Below are 7,112 nucleotides of genomic sequence, written 5' to 3'. Positions count from 1 at the left end.
CACCTCTGTTAGGCCGTGTGTTCATGTAAGAGACACCATTCCAAAGTCTGGAACACTGACTGATAATTGAGACATTCTTTGAATGGGTCATGGTGTAGGTAACTTTCTGTGATAAATTTAAAGTTATTGGGTAATTTTCTTCCGTAGTGCATCAGGACTTTTGAGAGTAATCACATTTTTGTTGTAAAGTACAGTCTCCAATTGTCTCAAAGACGGATAATCGCGTCATGTGTATCAACACGTTGTAGCACGTACTCCTCTTAAAACCATCAAACATTCTCCAAATACTTAACGATTTTCATAAAACACGAAGCAAATAGTTGGCTTGTATAATCGTTCCATCTAACGAGTGAAAATGGCATATAAACTTCACAGTTTCTCTTGTTTCTTCTTAACATTCAATTGAGTCAAATTGGATTAGTTTTATATAGCACATTATTTCCCACATTGAATAAATTTCCAAACGAGGCATTGTCTTTTGGTGTAATGGTACTTCCCCATCTCTGACTAGGAGATCTATTTTAAAATCGCATGTTGTCCAGATTAGATTAATGGCATCTCTAAGCAGTGTGATTATAAAATATCTTGAGTATAACCTTGGGATTCATCAAATTCTCATCAATTGTTTCAGGTGGGGAAACCTCTCAACGTTTAAAATGTTCGTAGCTGAGTACTTCAAATGTCATAACATTCAAGGGTGGTGGCCAAATTCTTCGAAGTGGGACAACTGTAAAATGAGAGCAGTTTTCTTTTGTCAGTGCATAGTGTGCTAAATGTCCTGTTCTGTATGATTCTATATTACATTGATTCTAGGCTGTGCAAACACTTAGAAACATTTCAAACCAATTGAAAACAGCCCCCTGCACTGTTGAGGTTTAACACAACTCATAACAGAGACAGCTGCATTTGTTTATCCATTTCAAATATTATCCCTGCTGCATGATGTTTATAAATTCTTAAATGTAAGATTCATTTGCAAGCAAAATAACTCATGCGTCACATTGAACAAACGAGAATGGATTATCTCCTCCAATTGAGCACACGTCACTTTGCATGATCCTCATTCTATTTTCTAATGAGGAATCTTGTTCAATCAAGAGATCTCCTCCTACAAGTTTCAGTCGAAATCTTCAGGGCAATGTTCGAAATAGAGAGTGCAAATGATGGGTTGATTTCTGACTAAATGTATTAAGAATGTAAACGAGTTCAACACCAGCAGACATTCCGAATTCCTCTCATGTCCAACTACCAGACAATAGGGCTATAATCTATCATTTCACCTTGTATGTCTTAAAATCAATTATGCTACATCTGATGGCCTATCGTTACTCAAGGATAAAAAAGTGAAGAAAAGATGATAGGCACTTCAACTACATATTAGCGAACCAAACAAATGTAAAAGGTGCATTTTTTTCAAAGCTGAGGAAAAATCATTTCTGGAATAAAAAGGTATTTATTAGAGAATTAACGATATTTTGCACAACTACAATTTTCTTGTTTAACCTCTGTTTTTTAAAAGGCCAGCTCAGAATACACATCTAAGGAGTTTTTTGCAATTTCCTTCGCATTTTGTCTGAATTTAATTTGTGTCCCTGCAGAAATGCATGGATTTTCAAAGAAGCTCAAAGACTTTAGGAAAGATCCAGTTTCAGTCACAATATAAGCATGATTTGCACGAATCCCTTGGTAATGACATTTTTGTGATTATGTGACATTTTTGTCATTATGCAGTGCAAGACATGAATCAACTATAGAAACTCAAAACTGACTGCTGCAGTGAACAAAAAACTTATGGATTCCAGCCGCTTTTCCAAATATCAGTTTCTAGGACTCTCATTCCTTTGAACTCTGAGACCCATATGAATTCTGTTAGCAAGTACAAGCCTTCTGGTAATTAAAGTATAAAACAATAAAATTAATGTAAACGGAAGCCAAGTGATGTAAACACTCTAATATCACAAATAAAAACATGATGTCTTGTAGATGACCTTAAATTTGCGGATAGTATTCGAATGGATCTCATGCAAGAACTACAAAAAACACTACATCGGACAAACTAGCAGCAAAGTTGCCACCAAGATACATGAACACCAATTGGCCAGAAAAAGACGTGATCCACTGCCACTAGATCCCATATATGCAGCAAAAGATGGACACCAATTTGGCTAGGACAACACACAGGTCATAGGACAGCCGAAAGAAAGACACACGCGAGAATTCTTAGAGGCATTTACCAGTACTCTAACCAGTACTCCATCAATAAACATATCGATTTGATTCCTATCTACTTCCCCTTAAAAAATGCCGGAAATGACATCATCCATCTTGAGAAATCAAGACCTATAAATAGAGAGGCGGGAAATACCACCAGCACTTCACCTAGGTCTCTCACTACTGATGTTACCTAGTATGGTGTCGAAACGTCTCAAAACACGCCTTCAAGCTCAGCGATCTATCTTGCATAATTATCATCACCCTGAGCTACAAATCTTCTCATAAATTGCGAATTGAGAATGTTGTTAGAACTATAGTTGCAATATTTCTCTCTAAACTTCTACAAACTCATCACAACAAATTGGTCAAAGTTGAAAGGGACAGTGAACCAAACAGGCCAATTGATAGTGAAAACAATCATATATGCAATAACCCTGCACACAAGAATGTGGGATAGAAACGAAAATGCAAAATGGTAACTAAAATTATTGTATAGCATTACACTATTACTCGTGCCATTAGATGTGCTGCTACCATGGCCACCGTATAAATAGGTATACGCTTGGAAAGTCCTCAGTGTCCTCGCAAGAGAAGTAAAATTGTCACCAGGGTCACTGTGAGAGATACAGAGATGACAAACAACATGCCAGTGACAGATGACAGCAAATATGAAGATAGTTAGCGGGAATACTTTGCATAACGTGGACGTGCCAGTGTAGGACTGGGGTAGTAAAAGTTAAACATGACACAGCACTGAGTTATATTCCAACAGGTTTATTTGGAGGTGAAAGTTTTCTGAACGTTGCTCCTTCGTCAGGAAACTTGAGAACAAGAGCATAGAACATACAATTAATGGGAAAATATTAACGTGTAAGGCAATTGTTGCAGAGTATTGAGCAATTGGCTGAGATGGGAGGTCTCTTTTTTAAATCAAACCTAACATTATCTGGGCACTGTAACTTGAAAGAAGTTCCAAGATATACATATTAATTACTCAAACCATTTGAAGTGATTACAGACTTCACTGAAATCCAGGTGTGTTCAATACTTCGCATCAGCAGTGTGACATTTCAAAGTTTTACGATAAATTCGGTTCCTGTGATCCAGCCTCACTACCGCCCTGACAACTGCAAACGCTTGTTGTTCCAAGTGCACCTGTTTTACTATAACTTGCTGTTGTGTGTTGTTTAACTTTGAAAATATTTTCAATCGGAAATGCACCCATTCATTTACCAACCATTCATTCATTCTTCTAGGATCACCCGAAAATTTGAAAATCCACTGAACGATGCAAATGGGCAATGTTACCAAGCAAGTAGCTTCTTCAGATTAAAAACAAATGTTTTAAAAACTCAGCAAGTGTTCCACATAGTTGTCAATAGATTGCTAGTGAATATCCAAAAGGGAATGATGAAATTAGGACACAGGTTCTCTTATCTGGTGTGCTGTAAGAACTCCAACACAATTATTAATGATTATTAGCAATGTTATAATGGTTCACATGTAATATCAGCAGCGACAGTAATCGAATAGCATTTTTTTAACAAGGAGAACAGCTGTTTTCCCTTTTTGCACGTATTGTTGGTGATCTGTGCAGGGACTGAAAGGCTGAAGAAGAACTGAAAAGGAATCCATATTTACACACGCTTCAAATCTCATAGATTTAAACAGATAGGAAGGACGAACAGATGGCTTGAGGTATGGTGTAGGCGGAAAGGGTTCCGATTTATGGGACTTTGGGACTGGTTCTGATGAATGTGGGAATATTACTACACCCGAAACAGATCTGAATTATTTCCCTTGGGGAGTTTTCGCTACTGCTATTGGGGAGGTTTAAATTAATGTGGCAGGGGCTGTGAAGCAGAAAATACTACTAGACAGCGAGGTGAAAACTGGACACTGTAAGGATCACAAAGGTCGCATAGCAAAGGGGAAGCGTAGGCAGAGAGCACGTGAACGCAAAAGAACTGGCGGCCTGAACTGCATTTACTTCAATGTGAAGTGGATCGTGTGTAAGGCAGATGAACTTAGTGTTTGGATTGATGCCTGGGGCTATGACGTTATTGCGATCACAGAGACCTGGCTGAAGGCAACTAAGTATTCGTAGATATAGATGCTTCAGACACGACAGAGTGGGAAATAAAAGGGTGGAGGGGGGAGTTGCACTGCTGGTCACGGGTGATATCCCGGCTGTCCTAAAGGAGGACACTATGGAGGGCTTGAGCAGTGAATCGTTATGAGTGGAGCTGAGAAATAAGAAGGGTGCAGTTACACTGGTGTGGCTGTGAGCGTGAGGTAGAAGATCTAATAGGAAAACTGATTATGGAAAGATGTAGAGGCAACAATGTGGTGATGGTGGGGGATTTTATTTTTCACAACATTAACTGGGATACACTTAGTGCCAGATGTCTGGATGGGCAAAGTTTGTAACCAGCATCCATGAGATTTTTTTTAGATTGGATCAGATTAATTGCAGTATGGAAACAGGCCTTTTGGCCCAACATGTCCACACTAACCCTCCAAAGAGCAACTCACACAGACCAATTCCCCTACATTTACCCCTTCTAACACTATGGGCAATTTAACATGGCCAATTCACCTAACCTGCACATCTTTGGACTGTCGGAGGAAACCAGAGCACACCCACGCAGACACGGGGAGAATGTGGAAACTCCACACAGACAGTTTCCCGAGAGGGGAATTGAACCCGGGTCTCTGGCGCTGTGAGGCAGCAATACCGCCCAGTGTTCTACAGCAGTAAGTTAATAGTCCTACAGGGAAGGCCATATTGGGCCTAGTGTTGGAGAATGAGCCTGCCCAAGGTTATAGAAGTTGCAGTGGGGGATATCTTTGGGAATAGTGACGACAATTCTGCAAGTTTTGCAATACTCATACACAAAAAATGTCAGTGGTCTGAACGGACGAACACTAAACTGGGCCAATGTCAATTATATCAAAATTAGGCATGGCCTGGGAAATATGGATTGTACACAATTGGTATGTGGGAGGCTTTCTAAAATAAGTTGGAGACAGTGCAGGATAGGCATGTCCGTTTGAAAACAAGGGACAGGAAAGGCAAGATTAGTGAACCATGGATGAGAGGAGAAATCGTGCGACTAGCCACGAGGAAAGCGAAAATACACGTGAGGTCCAGGCAGCTAAAAACAGAATGTGCCATGTAGGAATATCAGGATATCAGGATCATTCTTAAAAGAGGGATCAAGCGGGCTAAAAGGGGTACAGAAATAGCTTTGGTGAACAGAATTAGGGAGAATCCCGAGACCTTTTATTCTTAAATAAGAAGCAAGGAGATACCCAGTGAAAGGGTTGGTCCATTGAAGGATTAGGAAGGGAGGTTGTGTGACGAAACTGACAATTTTGCGAGATTCTCAATCATTACTTTGTATCAGTGTTCACTGAAGAACAGGAGATAATGAATGCTGAGATTAGAGATAGAGTTTACTCTGGGTCACGTTGACGAAAGGAGGGAAGATGTGTTGTGTAGGCGAGGGGATATTAAGGCGGACAAATCCCCAGGACTAGAAGGGATCTTTCCGAAATTGCTAAGATAGGACGAAAGAGGAAATATCTGGGGCCCAACAGCTATCTTTGTAGCATCCTTAAACATAGGTGAGGTGCCGGATGTCTGGAAGATTGCTCATGTTGTCCCACTGTACAAGAAGTTTAGTAGGAATATTTCAGGCAATTGTCCGGGGTAGATAGAGCCTTGCCAACTTAATAGAGTTCTTTGAGGAAGTGACCAAGTTGATAGATGAGGGAAGTGCTGTAGATGTAATATATATTGACTTTATTAAGGCGTTTGATAGGGTTCACACTGATGAAGTAATGGAGAAAGTGAAGTAACGTGGTGTGCAGGGTGTTTTAGCTATTTAGCTAACTGGTAAAGCAACAGGAGACAGAGAGTAGTAGTTGAAAGGAGTTTGTCGAAATGGAGAAAGGTGACCAGTGGTGTTCTACAGGGCTCAGTGGGTCTGCCGTTGTTTCTGATAGACATAGCTGATCCGGAAGAGAGCATTGTTGGTCTGATCAGTAAGTTTACAGATGACCGGAAGATCAGTGGAGTAGCAGAAACCATAGGGGACTGTCAAAGAGTACCACGGAATATAGATAGAATGGAGAGTTGGGCGGAGATGTGGCAGATGGAGTTCAATCCAGGCAAATGTGAGGTGATGCATTTCAGGAAGTCTAATTTTAGAGCGAACTATGCTGTAAACGGAAGAGCCTTGGGAAAAGTTGTGAGCAGAGAGATCTGGGAGTTAAGGTTTATTGTACCCTGAAGGTGGCTGCACAGGTGGATAGAGCAGTCTAGAAGGCATATGGTAGTGTTTGCCTTCATCGGACGGCGTATTGAATATCAGAGCTGACAGTTCATGTTAAAATTGAACAAGACTTTGGTTTGACCGCATTTAGAATAATGTGTACAGTTCGGGACGGCACACTACCAAAAGGATGTCGATGCTTTGGAGAGGGTGCAGAGAAGGTTTATGAGGAGATTGCCTCGTATGGAAACTCCTCGCTATGAAGAGAGGTTGTGTAGGTTAGGATTGTTTTCGTTAGAGAAAAAGGGAGTTTAAGGCGGGACCTGATTGAGGTTTACAAAATCAAGAAAGGTAGTGACAGGGTAAATAGACATAAGCTTTTTCCCAGGGTCAGGGATTCTGGTACGAGAGGTCACGGGTTCAAGGTGAGAGGTGAAAAGTTTAACAGGTGTACACGCGGCAAGTGCTTTACACAGAGGGTGGCAGGTGCCTGGAACGTGTTGCCAGCAGAGGTAGGAGCAGCAGGTACGGTAGATTTATTTAAGGTGCATCTGGACAAATGCATGAGTAGGTGGGGAGCAAAGGGACACAGATGATTAGGAACTAGGCGACAGGTTT

This window comes from Hemiscyllium ocellatum, chromosome 48, assembly GCF_020745735.1.
Source record: "Hemiscyllium ocellatum isolate sHemOce1 chromosome 48, sHemOce1.pat.X.cur, whole genome shotgun sequence".
Lineage (NCBI taxonomy): Eukaryota > Metazoa > Chordata > Chondrichthyes > Orectolobiformes > Hemiscylliidae > Hemiscyllium > Hemiscyllium ocellatum.
Note: the sequence above shows the minus strand (reverse complement) of the source record.